Source organism: Protopterus annectens, chromosome 5.part0 (genome assembly GCF_019279795.1).
Source record: "Protopterus annectens isolate FY-2018-M chromosome 5.part0, PAN1.0, whole genome shotgun sequence".
NCBI classification, from domain to species: domain Eukaryota; kingdom Metazoa; phylum Chordata; order Ceratodontiformes; family Protopteridae; genus Protopterus; species Protopterus annectens.
This window is the reverse complement of record NC_056735.1, coordinates 497,001,870-497,021,311: the sequence shown is the minus strand read 5'-3', so window position 1 is coordinate 497,021,311 and position 19,442 is coordinate 497,001,870. Positions and strand designations below refer to the sequence as shown.

Sequence of the window (19,442 nt, the reverse complement as noted above, 5' to 3'; positions counted from 1 at the left end):
GAGTTGGTACATGAGTAGTTTTCCCAGTTAATGGTGGGGTAGTTGAAATTGCCCATTATTAGGGTGTTTGGTTGAACCCTAATAGTTTCCAGTACATCAAGAAAAGAGGAGTGGGAATCCTGGGGCATGGTGGCGTATCTGTAGCAAGCTACAAATTCGATTGCAGTTTTGCTAGTTGCACTTGGATAACCTTGGTTGCATTATGCTGAGCAACTAGCCTGGAGGTGTGGATATCCTTAATGAATATGGACACACCTCCACCTTTGGTGTTCCGGTCCAGGTTACATGGCCGAAAAGTGTGGTATGAGTTATAGCCTGGTAGTGCAGGGATGCTCTCTGGAGCCTTGAACCAGGTCTCAGTCACTGCACAGATATCGATGTTCTCCATTTTAAGGAGTGCTTTAAGTGAGTGCATTTTGAGATTTAGACTTCTAGCATTGAGTAGCATTACCCTCAGTTTTTGCTTGCCTGTTCCTGTTACGGTGGAGAATTTGTCATTTGAACCTTGCCTAAAAAAGGCACTTTAGGGGCGGCAAGAGCCTTAGCCATTGTCATTGTGGAAGGGTGAAGATCTTAGTGTTTTTCAAGTACATCAGGGCAGGGGAGACTGTAGTAGAGAAGCTGTGATACGTGGTTTGAAATTTGTTCCTTGGAGTCATTAAAGATGAGTGTTAAGTGGATTGGGATCTTGGTGTTCTTTAGTTACTATGAATCAGAAATGTACATTTTGGAGAATTAAAAAGTAAATAGCCTGTCTGTGTAATTATCTTTGAATAACAATGCAGTTATAGCTTGACTTTAATTTCTAAATACAATTAATTTATGTTGCTGTTTTGGTGATAGCCAATGTTAAAATGACCCCTATAGAGTTGAGTGCCATTGCTGGTAATTACCTTTGGATATTTCCATCTCATCGTGATGTGGTTGGCCAGAATTTGCTAGTAGTCATTTTCTTCTGCACAAGCATATGAGCATTTTATGCCAGATTTAGCAGTGATGCATTCTTGGATTCACAGATTGTAACTAGCCTTGCAGTCAGTGATTCCACTAAGGAGTTCAGCATAATTTCCAAATTGTTGCAGTGCATTATCTGGTTAAGTGACTTTTTCGGAGCCTCTCAGGCAAATAGAACCTGAGGGACTGGAACCCTGGAGTCCAAGAAGGAGCTCATTAACAATTTTTATCCTTAATTTTCCTCATTAACATTCTCATGCAAGTTTCCTCCATGTTTTTTTTTTTTCCATTGGTATAAGCCGTATTTTATTTCTTCTTAGTACTAAAACCATTTGGCCTGTTGATTATTTTCTTCCATTTGCAAATAGTCTGTAAGTGATCTCTGGCATTTTAGAGCAGTTTATAAGTATTTCCAGACCCTTATGTTCATTTTAGTTTATGATCAGTGTATGATTACTGTTTTATATTTTTAATTCTGATATTGCTGTGTAAAAATGTGATTATTGTTTATCCTCCTGTAGGGGATTCTAGGATATTTGTGGATAACACACTTTGGCCAAATGTGTACTTGCCCAAAATAAACTGTTTTCTGCTTTCCAGAAATTATCTAAACAGTTTCTTTCCTTTTGAGGGGGGAGGGGGGAAAACATTGACATCATTGTGTAGGAGGTCATGGATCAATTCTAAGGTCACTGCACCTCAAGGTTAAGAGGAAACCACACCGCTGCCATTATAGTAACTCTCCAGAGAAGAGCACATTATGCTTAGATGGCCAAAGAGTACAATTTCACAAGTGTTGCTTAACCATTTAACACATTCCTACTGTAGGCCACTGACATTTATCAAAGCCATAGATATTGGTTAACACATTTTGATACCTTTGCTAACTGTTGTGTGAGGTTTAAGTTTTTTGTCAAACTGCATTCACTGTTCCCATGGCAGACATATTAGTACAAAATGTTCATTAATTTTTTTTTTTTTTTTTAGGGGGGTAGCTGAACATTGTGTAGAGGGCCATGAAGTTCATAGTAAATTAAGATATGCTTCTAGAGTTAGTAGACGAGAGTATCCAGATTTTTTTTTTCTTTTGCTACAAAATTCGGTAGCATTGGAGAAGAATAACTGAAGGAGCATAAGAAGTCTTTACCAGAGGAGTTTTCCAGCTGATGTACAATGGTTGACTTGCTGAAGGCTGTAATCTGAACATAGAGTTTGAATCAGCTATGATGGCAAGCTGCTGTTCCCTTTAAGGGCTTCCATGGTGAAATTAGAACCTACAGCTGTGCATGGAACTTAATGAAGAAATCTTCAAATTGCTTAAAGGAAGAAGAGCAAAGAATGATGCTTCCACATTCACAGCTGTCCATAGCCACATTAATACTGTTCAGTGACTCAAACAACGGTACAAACCCAGAAATAACAGAATGGATATGAGAAAGAATCTTTATCATTGGAGACAATTTGAGCTCCCTTTTGAAATGACAGCACTTGTAATGCCGAATGCTGTCAGAACGAAAAAAAAAAAGATTGAAAATCTGAGAGAAGAAAGAATATAGGACTTCTCCTTTAAACTTCTTTTTTTGTAGAGGGACAGGCACCCCCCTAAACTAGTATTGTACCAACTCCAACATCGCCATACCTCAGAGAAATGGGAAAATTCTGAGCAATAGCCATCTCAGACTTGGTGTAAGTCAGTCTGTTTTTTTGGTCATTCAGTCTCTGTGTTTTGAGACTCTGTCTAGAGGGTCCAGACATTTCAAATGGTTAAGTCATTCTTGCCCCAGGTTTGAGACTTCAATCCACAAAATTATGACATATTAAAAAAATATAAAGTATAAATTACATTGTTAAGATTAGTATAAAACTGTGCATAATATGACCCAAAACCATGATCATTGCCCCTCAAAATAGAACACATAGCTGCTTTCAAGGACAATAAAATATTTGACAGAAAATATGAATAAAAAAAGAAAAAAATGAAGAATGTAAATATAATATCGAATAGCTGTTGAATATACATAGTAGGGAAAGCTCTTTCGTAATGAGTACACACCCATAAAAAGTATTAAAAAAACTAATTTGAATGTAATAGCAGTAGTTTGCCAGGCACCCAGTATTACTGCTGCACAGGTTAAAACAGCACTGTCCAAGGCTAAGAATACAGCTTCTATGGGACCTGACAATATCCCTGACTGTGTTCTACATGAACTACAGAGTGACCTGGCACCTCACCTGTGTGCCCAGTTCAATCACAGCCTCAACTCAGGCTTTGTCCCTACCGAATGGCGCACTGCTACAGTCATCCTTCGCCACAAAGGAGGAGTGACTACAGACCCTGGGAACTATCACCCCATTAGCCTGACAAGCCCGATATGCAAAGCTATGGAACACATCATCATGAACCTAATAAACAGAGATATAGGGAACCTCCAAACTCTGGATTCCACACAGTTTGGTTTTGTGAAGGGTAGATCATGCCCACTCAACTTGGTCAACTTCTTTGAGTCAGTCACCAGAGCTGTGGATGAAGGCAAGGTGGTTCATACAGCCTGCCTTGATCTGGCCAACGCCTTTGATACCATTCCCCACTCAGGAATCATAGAAAAACTCACTAAGCTAGGCATCAACCCCTATATCACTAGGTGGGTTGCAAAGTGGCTCACAGATAGAAACCACGTGTGAAAGTAGCTGACTTCAAGTCAGACTGCAGACCAGTCATAAGTGGAGTCCCACAGGGTTCGGTCCTGGATCCTCTCCTGTTTGGTATCTACTTCTCTGAAGTCCAGGCCAACACGAAGGGACTCTGGCTGACAAAGTTCGCAGACGATTGGAAGTTGAGTGCTCTTATTAACTCCCCAAAAGTGGTGATGACATCCTACAGAAAGGCCTCAATGAGACCAAGGACTGGTGTCAGAACCATGGCCTTAAACTCAGTGCTAAAAAGTGTGTCGTCATCCCCCTTGGGAAAAACCCGGTTCCCTTGAATTACCACATTGATGATAGTCCACTGAACACAGAAGACATTATAAGAGATCTGGGAACACAGGTTGACAGCAACCTCTCTTTTGATCACCACATTGCCAGTGTGGTCAGAAAGTCCTTCTATGTGGTACATCTCATTACTAAGGGTTTTGCATACAGGAAAAAAGAGGTCATTGTCTCCCTCTACTCTTCCCTCATTAGGCCACTCATTGAGTACAATGCCCCATTTGGCATGTGCCTCACTAGACACCTGCAGCAACTGGAGAGGCTGCAAAAGTACCTCACAAAGAGGATCCTGAGCCTTAAACACTTGTCCTATATGGGCAGACTCAAAAAACTCCAACTGTTCTCTGTCTCATATCGCCTACTTAGAGGCAATCTCTGCTTGACTTACAAAGCCATGCCAGACCCAGGTCTGTTAGAAATGCTACATTTAAAGAAATCCCAATCCCTCCGCACCACATGCTCCAGAGACCTCAACCTCATTACCACAATCAACAGAACATGCTGGAGGGACAGGTTCATAACCCAGAGACTGCCCATGCTGTGGAATAGACTTCCCATACATGTCAAGCAGAGAACCTCACTGGCCCTCTTCAAGAAAAATCTTGATGAGTGGATGGGAAATAGAAAATTCACCCTGGGATCACTCCAGTGGCTCTACTTGACAGAGGCACTAGGAACTAAGGTTGGGTGGCACAATGCCAGGGTAATCCTATTGGCTAAGCTAGAAAAGGCTCCAGGGCTATTAGCCTAGTACACACCTATGAACCTGTGAACAAAAACCTGCAAAGCCATCACATGCACGGAAGAAAATAGCTCTTCTGCACAGTCTATAAGCACCTCAATTACCTACAAAAATCAGTTATAAGAAATCACATTTTAAATGGCTGCATTTAAATAGTTGTACTGTTCTGATGAAATCCCTTAGGGTGCAAGTGCATAAATGAGATTAATTTGGATAATAAAGGAAACAACTACATCCTTGTGGAGTGTTATTTGGGGGGGGGGGGGTGTTTGTTTTTTAGTTGCTTTGCAGTGCTGTTAAGAGGCGTCTTCCCAGTACTTTAACCCAGACACAAACTGTTGCCAGTGCTTAGTGCAATACATGCATAAAAAAAAAATCAACAAAGAAATGTCACTAACTTGCTAAAAATATCCAGTTATAAAAAGCCATACCTTGATGTATTATAGAAACTAGAATGTTCACCTTTATAATTACCTAGTTTTGAGGCAAGCAAAAAGCAAACTTCTACTCATTCAAGCACTACCCAAATTCAACTTGCCTCCAGAAAATTTCGCCACAAGGCATAAAGGTCTCCAAATCTAAATGAAAAAGAAAAAATTAACTTGTCTGTCCATATATAAAATGGAGGTAGTAGAAAATGAAGAATGTTGTTTGTCTTTTGGCTTTTCCCAGTTAGGGGTCGCCACAGCGGAACTCCGGTCTGCTAATGATTGGCAGTAGACTTTCACAAACGCCGAGGTGCCAGCTCGACGTTCAACCTTCAACGAAGGCACGCCCATTTACGCATGTCTTTTGAACGCCCACCCAATCGCAGGGAGGACATGCAGACTCCACACAGAAGGCACTCCCCGCACTCCAGCCGAGAATCGAACGGGAGAACCTCTTGCTGTGAGGCAACAACACTACCGCTGCACCACCGCGTAGATGGAGTAGAAAATTAAGAATATCCCTACATTACATTGCCCTTCACAAAATAGTACACTTATTTGTCATTGCTTTTCTACACTATTAAAAAACATAGTACAGACCTGCAGAATAAGAAATAATTAAAAAAAAATCTACATGAACATGTGACTATCAGCTATGCTTGATATCTTGTACTGTAAGTAGCATTATTTATTATTGTGATTTGTCACTGCAGCAATTAGCAGACAACTTTGATCTTATCAAAGTAGTAAAGAATGTTAATCCTTTTTTCCCCTTCCCCATTGCTACATATCTTCTGGCCATCCCAGCATTGCCATCGATCTTGGGGTCTGCCAGTCCCTCTATCTACTCCCAGACTTTCTTCTGATTCTGGTCTGGAACCAGAGTGGAACCTAAGGGCATCCTGGGGGGGGGGGGGGGGGTGATGTCAGCAACTGCTTCTGCTGGAGGAAGGAATACTCTCTTATATTCCTTGCTACTTGTCTGTGCACATCAACACAGCATACAGGCTACTTCCCTTTTTCAACCACACCTACTCTCGGGGAGTGTCTTCAACAAGCATTCTCCCACAAGAATTGCACATTTATCTGTCTCTGCCAGAGCCTCAGACACCCGAGCTACTAATGTAACCTGGGTCACATGGGCCATAGTTAGGGCTTTATCCGTCTATGTCACGGTGCTGGTTAAATGATGTTAATCCTGTCCACAAAACAGTATACGTGTGTGTGTGTGTGTGTGTGTGTGTGTGTGTGTGTGTGTGTGTGTGTATGTGTCCGTCTCTGTGTATGTTTGCGTGTTGCACTGGCTCATTGAATATGTGGGGATGAGATGTCTAAGAAGTGTTATTTCTTGTTACAAAGTAAGTTCTGTATTCGTACACTTGTGAGTAACTGATACCCCATTATAGAACTTTTAACAACAGGATTAAGGCTGGCACGCATTCAGACTGCTTAGCAGATAAAAGTTTCTCAGGCTGCCAAGCACCTTCCCCTGTTTGGTAATGCACCATGGTGTCAACCTTGTGCAAATACTTTGCTTTGTACAGCCAAAGTAAAGAGCCCCAGACTGTATTTTATGAATTTAATCTCAGTTATGGTTTAATTCCATTTAAATTTAAATGAAATTCTGTAAATGTAATTCTTAATCATAGATGCACAATGCAGCAGTGTGCTGAGCTGATTGTGAACATTTACTTACACTGAGGCTGAAGATGTAGCATACCTACTGGCTGATAAATTCAGCTCAAGCTTTTTCTGCTTTCCTCTCCATCTGTCCCACAAGATATGCCCCAAACTAGTTTGCCTCCAGGTATCACACAAGACTAAGCCTTAAAAGCCCTATCAAAGGCTAAAATTACTGTATGGATGGGTTCTGACAATATAATTGGATGCATCTTAAATACCATGAAGCACAAATTAGCCACCCCCTACCAACACTGTTCAACCTCAGCTTCCATAAGGTTTTGTACGAAGTGAATAGTGAACACCTACATTCCTTCCTCTGCATAAGGATGACCTTCCACAGACCTAGGTAATTACAGACCCATAAGTCTGACCAGTCTCGTATGCAGAGCTATGGAAAGACTTTTTATGGAACTTAACAGTAAGGACATAGGAATCCTCCAAACACTGGACCCATCTCAGTTTGGATTCATCAAGGGCAGGACATGCTTACTCAGCCTGGTGGATTTTTTTGAAAAGGTCACCAAAGCAATGGATGAAGGTAAAACAGTACACACCACATACCTCGACCTGGCCAAAGCTTTTGACACAGTTCTTCTGTCAAGAGTAGAAGGAAGGCTAAATAAACCCCTCTGTCACCCACTGGATTGCCAGCTGGCTCACAGATAGGATGCAGGAGATCAAAACAGGGGATGCTACCTCCACAAAGAAACTTTTCACAAAGGGAGTCCACCATGGTCTGATGTTGAGACCTCTCCTGTTTTTTTGGCATCTACTTCTTAGAAGTAAAAGCCAATACCAAATGGCTCCTGCAGAGTACATTTGCAAATTACTGCAAACCAAGAGCAATCATTGAATCCACACATTACATAGCCATCCTGCAAGAAGGTTTGTCCAAACAAATAACTGGTATCAATATCAAGGACCAGTCACAATACCAGTAGATTGCCAGACACGCAGTATTACTGCTGCACAAGGTAAAACAACACTGTCCAAGGCCAAGAATACAGCTTCTATGGGACCTGACAATATTCCTGGTTGTTTTCTACATGAACTGCAGAATGAACTGGCACCTCACCTGTGTGCCCTGTTCAGTCGCAGCCTCATCTCAGGCTTTGTCCCTACCGAATGGTGCACTGCTACAGCCATCCCTCTCCACAAAGGAGGAGTGACTACCGACCCTTTAGATCCCACACAGTTTGGTTTTGTGAAGGGTAGATCATGCCTACTCAACTTGGTCGACTTTTATGAGTCCGTCACCAGAGCTGTGGATGAAGGCAAGGTGGTTCATACAATCCAAACGACCAAGCCAGCAGATTTTTCCTTTTATTAAGACACACCAAAACCCCTCTAGCGCCTCGGCTTAACAGCCTTCCAGGAGATAGTACTAACAGAGAAAAACATTTCCTATAAAGATGCAGGAAATTACATTAAAATTCAACAATAAAACCATTAACCAATTTTGTCAACACTTTATAATAAACACTTCCAATTACATTCCTGATTTAATCCACTAGGAGTTAAAGTGTTATACTTTAAAAGCAAAACTGCTTCTTTAGACAGTAATCTATTTTTTAAACACATAGTGTTTATTGCTGAAACTTGTTCCAAGATACTGCCTTTTAAACCTTCACATGACCCTCCATGTATTTCATTAAAATGAGTGGCTACAGGGCTTTCTAATTTTTTATTCTTAATATCACAAATATGCTCTTGTAGCCTGACCTTGAAAGACCTCTTACTTTCACCAATATAAAATAAATTACATGGGCATTTAAGAGCATAAATAATACCCACTGCATTACAAGTGTACTCTGTTACTGGTCTATATTTTATACCATTAATCTTATCAAAATATTTCACTATAAATGGACAAACAGAACAATTTCCACATGCCCAGGTACCAACCCTACTAATTTCATGATTTATATTAATATTTGGTAAAGAAAAACTAGCATGAACTAACATGTCTTTTAGATTATGACCTCTTAAATGAAATCAAAGGTGAATGGCATACATTATTCAATTTGTATCTTCCTTCTCTCAAAAATGATCAATAATATTTTATAACTGCTATAATGTCATCAGAGAGTACATTATATGAAGTGACAAAATACATTTTATTACACATTTGATTTGATTTTTTATGAAATGAACTGCTATTATGTAGATTCTTATTTTTAATATCCATTTCTGTCCAACATAATTTTTCTAAGGCTTTTCTAATTACTTCTATAGTATACCCCCTATTTATAAACATCTGACAGGAATTTAGAATTTCTCTCTCTAAAATATCAGGCTCATTACAAAGCCTGCTAACTCTTAGTAATTCCCCATCTGGTAAAGAATTCATAATATATGCCGGGTGGCAACTACGTCCATCCAAGAAATGTCTACCATCATCAAATTTTCTATGTATCCTAGTATTCATTTTTCTTTGTTCCACATTTCCTTTTAATATTAAATCTAAAAAAATAGCTGAGTTTCCACTTTGTAAACCTTCATATTTCAAACCTAGTGAGTTAGAATTCAACAAATTCACAAAAGTAATTATAAATTCCCTACCTCCTTTACATAAAAAAATTAAGTCATCTATAAACCTAAAATAATGAGTCACATATTTCTTAAAAAAATCTAACCTGTACAAAAAAGTAACTTCAAAATAACCCATAACCAGATTAGCATACTTGGGGGCAAATGGTGCCCCCATAGCTGTGCCTTGTATTTGTTGGTATATTACCTGGTTAAACTCAAAGTAATTATTAACTAAACTAAAATAAATCAATTCTATAATGTAATTTGACATAGGACTATTTCCCAAAAAGAATTCAAGAGCTTTTAAACCTATAGGATGTCTAATACTGGTATATAAACTCTTGACATCCAATACTATCCAAAAACATTCTTCATCCCATGTTACACGTTTAATTTTATCTAAAAAATCAAAAGAGTCTTTAATATAAGATTCTAAAACAATCACAAATTTAGATAAATAATGATGTAGCATAATTCCAATATTATGTAAAAAGTAATTAGTAGCTGCCACTATAGGGCGACCTGGTGGATTTACTAAGTCTTTACGCACCTTAGGTAGGCAGTAAAATTTAGCCATAGTGCACTTTTCTGTATTAAATTTAATATCTATATCTTTTTTGGACAAATAGCCAAATCTATAACCTTTCATTATAATATCTCTAAAATTTGTTATAGCTTGCTCATATTCCATAATACTGGATATTTTGTACACCTCCTTTACATTCAAATGATTCATACACATTTGTAGATATTGTGAAAAATGCAACACCACTATTTTATTACCCTTATCTGAGAGTTTAATAACTAAATTTTTCCTTTCAGTCAGACTTTGTAGCGCCAGCCACTCTCTTTTACTTAGATTATATATTACAGCACTTCTATTTCTTTTAAATTTCAAAAAAAGATCATCCACTGAATGATGTACCATAGCTGAAAAGTGAGAAATTCCCTCATGTCTAAAAGGCGGAATAAAGGTGCTTCTAACTGGTACTTTTGTAGTATCTATTAAACAATAGGCATTCATTTCATCACCATCAGAACAAAACGATTCACATGTAAAAAAAACTTTCACCTGATTCCAAATCACTTTCATCACTTTCTGTTTGCATAAAAGGTGATTCATACAGCCTACCTTGATCTGGCCAGGGCTTTTGATACCATTCCCCACTCAGGAATCATAGAAAAACTCACTAAGCTTGGCATCAACCCCTATATCACTAGGTGGGTTGCAAACTGGCTCACAGAAAGAACCCACAATGTGAAAGTAGCTGACTCCCAAGTCAGACTGCCAACTAGTCACGTGTGGAGTCCCACAGGGCTCAGTCCTGGGTCCTCTCCTGTTTGGTAACTACTTCTCTGAAGTCTAGGCCAACACAAAGGGACTCTGGCTGATAAAGTTCGCAGGCGATTGCAAGTTGGGATCTATTATTAACTCCCCAATTGATGCTGACATCCTACAGAATGGCCTCACTGAGACCAATGACTGGTGTCAGAACCATGGCCTTAAGCTCAATGCCAAAAAATGTGTCGTCATCCCCTTTGGGAAAAACCCGGTTCCCTTGAATTACCACATTGATGGTAGTCCACTGAACACAGAAGGCGGTATAAGACATCTGGGAACACAGGTTGACAGCAACCTCTCTTTTGAACGCCACATTGCCGCTGTGGTCAGAAATTCCTTCTATGTGGCACATCTCATTACTAAAGGTTTTGCATTCAGGAAGAAAGATGTCATTGTCTCCCTCTGCTCTTCCCTCATTAGGCCAATCATTGAGTACAATGCACCTATTGCATGTACCTCACTAGGCACCTGCAACAACTGGAGAGGCCACAAAAGTACCTTACAAAGGGGATCCTAGGCATTAAACACGTGTCCTGTATGGACAGACTCAAGAAACTCCAACTATTCTCTGTCTCATATCGCCTATTTATAGGTGATCTCTGCTTGACTTACAAAGCCATGTCTGACCCAGCTCTGTTAGAAATGCTACATCTAAAGAAATCCCAATCCCTCTGCACCACATGCTCCAGAGGCCTCAACCTCATTACCACAATTAACAGAACATGCTGGAGGGACAGGTTCATAACCCAGAGACTGCCCATGCTATGGAACAGACTTCCCATACATGTCAAGCAGAGCATCTTGCTGACCCTCTTCACGAGAAATCTTGTTGAGTGAATGGGAAACAGAAAATTCACCCCGAGGATAACTCCAGTGGCTCTACTCGACAGAGGCATTGAGAACTAAGGTTGGGTGGCACTATGCCAGGGTAATCCTATGGCTAGGCTTGTAAAGGCCCCAGGGCCATTAGCCTAGTACACACCTATGAACCTAAATATATATATATATATGTGTATATATATATATATATATATATATATATACACACACACACACACACACACACACACACACACACACACACACACACACACACACACACACACTGGATATAAAAAGTATACACACCCCTGTTAAAATGCCAGGTTTTGGTGATATAAAAAATGAGACCACAATAAATCATTTCAGAACTTTTCCCGCCTTTAATGTGACCTATAACCTGTCCAATTCAGGTGAAAAACAAACAAATCTGTTGGGGGAATAAATATAAAAAATAAAAAAACATACAATAAGCTGGTTGCATAACTGTGCATACCCTTAAAACTAATACTTTGTTGAAGCAACTTTTGATTTAATTGCACCATTCAGTCTATTAAGCACTATTAAGCGTCGGTACGATTTTGAATTACACTATTTTGGCAGAAGATTTAATTATACCATGTCATCGGATAGCCATCCGACTACCGGAATTCACAAGAAACGCAAAGAAAAAGAAAAGGACAGGCATCCGAGGTCCAAACCCGACAACGAGGCTTCTTCTAAGCCAGTCGCCGGTTCTCAGTGAGGCGCCTTCACAGCCCCTGACGCCTGCTACTTTAAACCCGCAGGCTGCTACCGACTCCCACGTGGAGTCACCTAGGCCGCTGGAAGGTCAAAGTATTGGACCTTCGGAGACGATTCCCTCAGATGGGTCCGGAGCCATTGAGCAGGCATCGGCTTCTGTGGGTGTTTTCAGACCAACTCAATTATACATTAAAATGACTTCAGCTTCAAAGGCAAAGACTAAAGAACCCTTAACGACAAAGAAATAAGTACAACAGCCTCATTGCAAAGTCTTGGTTCAGCAGTATGTTTATGTTTTTATTAGAAAGATGTTTTAGGAAAAGTTTTTAAAAAGTAGTTGATCACATGGTCACAAGTATTTAAGCAATTAACACATTGATTAAGTTGCTTTAAATGTATTTAAAAGGACTGGTTGGGTATTTAAACTGTTTTAATTTAAGTGTTGGTCTGAGGAAGCTGGCGTATTATAGCCGGTGAAAGCACTTACCATTTTGGATTAAAGGAGTCTTGTCTGGGAAGTTTGCTTGTTTGTGTCTTGGTTTACCAGTTTTAGTTACCATTTTTTGTTGGGAAGTGTTTTGATGGTGAGCGGCTCAGTCATTGACTCCCAGCCTTTGTTTTTCCAAGAGGATGAAGTTCCCGTACTATCAGGTAGATCCTTGGGAGGAGCCTCAGAGGTGAATACCATGGGCGAGTTAACCATTTTGGTTAACCAACTGCTGAACCGAGTGGAAGTGTTGACGCAACGAGTGGAAGCTGGTAATAATGCTAACAACGGACGGATGGGTAGTTTAACAGACGATTGTTCACCTAATTCGTCCATTCCGGCAGGGCAACCACTCAGTGTGCAAGCTATGATGTCAGGAAATAAAGCAGCGAAGGCTTTAATGAATGCCAGTAACCGGGTTGTCTCTAGCCCTGCTGTAAGTACTGAAATGTTACATTTACAACCAAAGACAGTTGGTGATATTAATAATACAGATACAGTTGTTCAGTCTATGCATTCACAGACTAGGACGGATGCTGGTGGTAGTGCTATTCCTTCAATGGGTGCATACTTGAATAATAACAACTTTTTTAATATCAGTAGAACTACCCTTGACAATGTTAATTTGCTTAACCAAAGTGGGTCGGACTTGGTCAGTCATTTAAACAATTTTGACACCAAACTATTCAAATGCAGGAAATTACAACTTGAGGTTTCCTACTTACAGGAGTGTGTTAACAAAGGTATAGTGCCAAAGAGGCTGCTGCAGTGACGCTATCCGAATGGTTTAATCAACAAATCGGCTTTCCATTCGGAACTGATAGCTTTATTCAACCGGCAAGGCCTTGAATTTTTGGAGGCACTTATTAAGCACTACCAGGGACAAATTTTGGCTTTGAAAGCTGACTTGGAGAATTTGGAACAGACTATTAATAATGCCCCTGACTTTGAGCGGTATAGATATGAATATTCTAGGATATTCACAAGTATTGATGCTAGTATTACTAAAAGGATTGATATTAAAAAGAAAAAGTTAAATAGAGACTTGAATGCTTATAGTAGAGGTATAGCTTACCCCCCACCACCTTTAATACAAAATTATGTTGGAGGTCAGGAGCCTCCTTTGGAAACTAACAACGAGATAGGGTCCTTGTCATTTGAAAATGAGGAGGAGGATATTCAGCCACATACAAGCACAGTTCGCTGTAGTGAACGCATCCAAAACCAACAGAATGTCTCAGGACGCCAACAGCCTGTAATGGGCGTGAGTGGTTCTGGAATGCAGTATCACACGAATAATCAAACAGAAGAAGTCTCTCAACAGGGTTTTCGGAAAACCAACAGGGGCCAGCAACAACCTTTACAAACGAAGCAGAACAGGAAACAATTACCCCAGAGGAGACGTCCGAACAGGAGAAAGAGGTAGATTACTCTGGTGTAAAAGTAATAACCAACTCAGAAGGTGACTTCCATATTTTTAACTTTAGTTCTTTGGAAGTCAATGAGGAAATGGCACACTTTTTATCTAAAGGCTTGACCTTTGTGCCCGACTTGAGAGCTGATATGGTAAAAACTGTGCTGGATTTGAAGATCTTTGTCCGAAAGCTTAACTTAATTTGTGAACTGGGACAAAGTTCAGGATTAGCACAAAGCCTTAGAGTTTCTAGTCTATTTAATCCACCCCTTCAACAGGTGTTGGCACTTTTTGAGAAGATCTGCGAAATGGACATTAGATATTGTATAACTAATGGTACCATTAATTATAAAAACAAAAATAGCAATATTGATAAAAATGAGAGAGATCTTCTCAACTTGCTAAACATTTGTAATGTAAGGGTTATGAAACCCGACAAAGGGAGTAGGTTAGTCTTTATGGACCAGGTAGATTATGAAACCAAAATGTTGACACATTTAGCTAGTGAAGCCTATGTGAGTGCAAGTAGGAATTAGTTAAATGGAGCCTATAGCAAAATTAAAAATATTTTGAGTGACCTTTTTCTTGAGGGAACTATTGATATGGATACATATCATTATCTTACTATGCCAGCCCCGATAGTTCCAGCATTGTTTGGATCACCAAAAATACACAAGAATGTTATGAATCCACCATTTAGACCTATCGTGGATGGTAGGGGTTCGATAACTTATGCTTGTGCCAAATTTGTTGACTTCAAGCTAAAACCATTTGTTACATCGGAATCACAAATTTGTCGCGATTCTTGGGACTTTCTGGCTAATGTCAACAATTTGGAGTTTAATGAGCAGTATGTGTTCCTAACAGTTGACATCCAAGATCTCTATACATCTATCCCGCATCTTATAGGGATAGAATGGATTAGAGAGTTTCTTTTCACCAAAGGCATGGAACACCAAGACATCAGTCTAATAGAAGTGTTACTGGAAATTGTCTTGGAAAACAATTATATATCTTTTTCCAACAAATTGTTTCTCTAGAAAAGTGGTATTGCTATGGGCTCGCCATGTGGGAGTAGTTTTACCAACTGTGTACTGGCCTATTGGGAAACCTCTTTCCTGTTTAATTGTTCCACTTATAGAGAACATGTTGCTTGGTACACCAGGTACCAAGACGATATGTTCTTCTTGTGAAAAGGTCCGAGGAACAGAATTGAACAGTTCATTTTGGAACTGTCCACGTTCACTTCATTTCTGGATTTCACTTATCAGGTGGAAGAAAATGCAATTAACTTTCTGGACATCCACTTAAGTAAGGACAAGGTTAAAAGCCAGTTTAGGTCTTCAGTACACCGTAAACCAACATATTCCAACACGTTCTTGCATTTTACTAGCTGCCATCCCTTTCATCAGAAGAAGGCCGTTGTAAAAGGTCAGGTAGTAAGAGTAGCTAGGATGGTGTCCAGATTTGAAGATTTTCAGGACGAATGTGCCCTCCTCAAACGAATGTTTCTGAGGAGAGCATACCCTTTATCCCTCATAGATCAAGTTATACAGGAAGTGTGTAGGAAAAGAGTATCAGGGCATTTTCATTCCCTAATACAGGACAAACAAGTACATGTAGATCTAATAAATGTATCCTCAGATACTTGTTCCTCGGTAACCTATAAAGATGTAAAGCTTGTAAGCTTTTTGACTACCTTTTCCACAGATGCAGCTAGGATTGTGGAAATAATGCATAAGAATTGGACTATTATACAACAGGATAATGAGGTTAATAAACTAGGTCCAAGGTTATCTATAACATATAGAAGGGGCCCTAATCTAAAGTACTTGGTTGAGAGAATAATGAAAGTGCCCCGGGGTCAACAGGGTACTTTTAAGTGTGGTAGATGTACTCAATGTAAGTTTATTAACACTACTAATAGTATTACCATCAGAGATAGAACTTACAAAATTTGGGGTCATTTTTCTTGTGACTCCCAAGGAGTTGTATATTGTGCAACTTGCACCCACTGCGAAGCATTCTATATTGGTAAGACCAAGCGTAAATTTAAACAAAGGGTCTATGAGCACCAATATAGTATTGATAGGTTAACAAGCACTAATGCCCTTGCAAGACATGTCATAACATTTCCGGAGCATAGATTTAGGTTTATTGTCTTGCAAAAGATAGAACCTAGTATTAGGGGAGGGGCATGGCAACTTAGGCTTGAGGAGGCGGAATTGGAGTGGCAGATTCGCACTACAGCATATTTGTGCCCTGGGCTTAATGAACAAATATGTATAAAATGCCTTCTCAAAAAGAAAGCCCTGAATAGATGAACATAATGAAGTGATTAACACTGACACCAACAAACCAGTTACAAGTGGTGTCCCACAAGGCTCAGTCCTGGGACCTCTCTTGTTCGGTATATATTTCTTGGAGGTACAGGCCAACACGGAAGGACTGTGGCTGACCAAGTTCGCAGATGACTGCAAACTGGGCGCCATAATCGACTCTCCAGCCGACACAAGCATCTGCCAAAAGGGCCTCATAGAAACAGACAACTGGTGCCAGAGCCATGGCCTCAAGCTAAATGCCAAAAAGTGTATAGTCATCCCCTTTGGCAAAAACAAAGTGCCCACAAATTACCACATAGGTGGTAATCCATTAAGTACAGAAGAAGTAATTAGGGACCTGGGGACCCAAGTTGATAGCAATCTTTCATTTGACAACCACGTGGCCAAAGTGGTTAGAAAAACATTTTATATAGCCCACCTAATCATGAAGGGATTCACATCTAGATCAGGGGAGGTCATCGTGCCTCTTTACTCATCCCTCATCAGGCCCATAATTGAGTACAATGCCCCTTTTGGGATGTACCTTACCAGACACCTGCAGCAACTGGAAAGACCCCAAAAGTACCTCACCAAGAGGATCAAAGGGCTCAAACAGATGCCATATGCTGCTCGGTTAAAGAAACTCCAGCTCTACTCAGTGGCATACCGCCTGTTCAGAGGCGATCTGTGCCTGACGTATAGAGCCATGTCCAACCCGGAATTAATGGACATGCTGCACCTCAGAAAATCCAAATCCCATCGAGCTACACGCTCGAGAGACTTGAACCTCAGCACTGAAATAAACAGGACATGCTGGAGGGTCAGATTCATAACCCAGAGGCTCCCTTCACTCTGGAATAAAATCCCAGTCCAGGTTAGGCAGAGTCCCTCATTGACTCTCTTCAAGAGGAATCTTGATGAGTGGATGGGAGATCGTAGGTTTACCCTGGGTATCACTTCTGTGTCACTGTTAGACAGAGGCAGAGTATACTAACCTCGAAAAAGGGCATAGCAAAATAAATTTAAAATGGGTGGCGAAAGCCAAACACATTCTGGCTAGGCTTATAAATGCCCTAGGGCAGATAGCCTAGTATGAACCTATGAACCTAAGAGGCTCTAGTTGAATTGAGTAGGTTATGGTTGGGGTAATTAGTAATACTTTTAGAGCTTTCAACACATAATGGTTTTATTTTGTCTCTTTGGAAGACATATTAGGTACAATGGTGTAGCTTGGATTGATGTAAATGCATAGATTTAATTCAGCTTAGGTCTAGAATTTTTGAATTTATCTTTTTATATCTTTTTTATCTTTTCATATTTTTTTATATTTGTAGATATATGGTTTTGTAAGTTTGCACTTTGAATAGTCGATTGCAAAGTCTTGGTTCAGCAGTATGTTTATGTTTTTATTAGAAGGATGTTTTAGGAAAAGTTTTTAAAAAGTAGTTGATCACATGGTCACAAATATTTAAACAAAACACATTGATTAAGTTGCTTTAAATGTATTTAAAAGGACTGGTTGGTTATTTAAACTGTGTTTTAATTTAAGTGTTGGTCTGAGGAAGCTGGCGTATTATAGCCTGTGAAAGCGCTTACCATTTTGGATTAAAGGAGTGTTGTCTGGGAAGTTTGCTTGTTTGTGTCTTGGTACAATAGCCTCATGGACAGGCCTCCATGCCCAAAAAACAGATGCTCAAAATGGCCGAAGACTTAATTACTTTGATCAGGGGTTCCCATCCCCCTCCTGATAAAAGGCCTAGGCAAGAGACAAAATATGAATCTTCAGATCAGGTTTCCATTTCATCTGATTCATCTTCTGATCAGAAATACTCTCTTCCTCCCTATGAGGATTCTGATGCTGAAGAATCTATCCCTTCAGCCTCTCCTCCTGGAGGATTACTCTTTTGGGGAAACCTTGCATACCATGAGTGAGCATTTCCACTGGGAGAGCCAAGAGTTTTCAGAAGAAAAGGCTCAGAGACTTCCTTTTACTACCACAACATAGGCCCCTAGCTATTCCACCTGTGTTAGACATTGTTGATGTATTTTCAGAGTCCAGTCTGACCCCTGACTCCTTACCTCCAGCTCCCGTTAAGCCGGACAGGTACTACAGGGTCCCTGACTCTCATAAATTCCTTTTCAAAAACCCTGCTGCTGACCCAGAAACCATCTCTCAGGGTCCCAAAGGGGTCAAGGCTTCCGCTGCAAAAAACCCTACCCCCTCTGACAGGGATTCTAGGGCATTGGACAGATGGGGAAAAAAGATTTACACTTCCGCTACCTTGGCTATAAGGGCTTTAAATTGTCAGTTTCATATGTTCAAATATCAGCAATATATTATGTCACTGCTTAAACAGAAAATGTTGACAAATTCTGAATGTGCAGAAAACAAAGAAATGCAGGATTTATTGCATGCAGCTGAACAAGTTAGAAAACATACTTTGCAATGTGGTTTTGATTCTTTGGAGGCCTCCTGCAGAGCTGCTGTTACAGGTTCTGTCATCAGGAGGCATGCTTGGTTAAAGGAACAAAGTCTGCCTGATCATGTCAAAGCAAAATTATTAGATGCCCCATTACAGCATGATACTTTGTTTGGTATTAAAGCAGAAGAGGTGTTAAAGAAAATGGAGGACAAAGCTAAATCTATGCAAACGGTTAAGGATTTCTTACAGGTTCAGCCTCCAAGATTTAGCAGACACTGGCCTAAAAAGAATTGGTCCTTTCCAGTGTCAGACAGACCTCAAAGGGGCAGATATAGATGCCCAAGAGGCAGATCCCAGCCCCAAGGTTCGTACAGGTCTAAACAATGGGGTGCTTCTACCTCGAAAAGTGGAGAAGACAAATCACAACCATACAGGAAACAGTCCCAATGACTTCTCCCTGCCTGCACCAAGCACTTATCTTCTGGCAGCACCTTTAGGGGGAAAACTAACACTTTTTTCTCAAAACTGGCACATAATAACCCAGGACAAATGGGTCCTAGACATA

At 40.1% G+C, this 19,442-nt stretch overlaps 1 protein-coding gene across 1 annotated transcript in view; it reads left to right on the top strand.

Annotated features, from left to right (window-relative positions):
- Positions 1–19,442, top strand: part of LOC122802170 (X-linked retinitis pigmentosa GTPase regulator-like) — a gene marked incomplete at its 5' end in the record, with an annotated part of 1,226,514 nt that overhangs the window by 1,061,616 nt on the left and 145,456 nt on the right. The gene's annotated exons all lie outside the window — the stretch shown is intronic.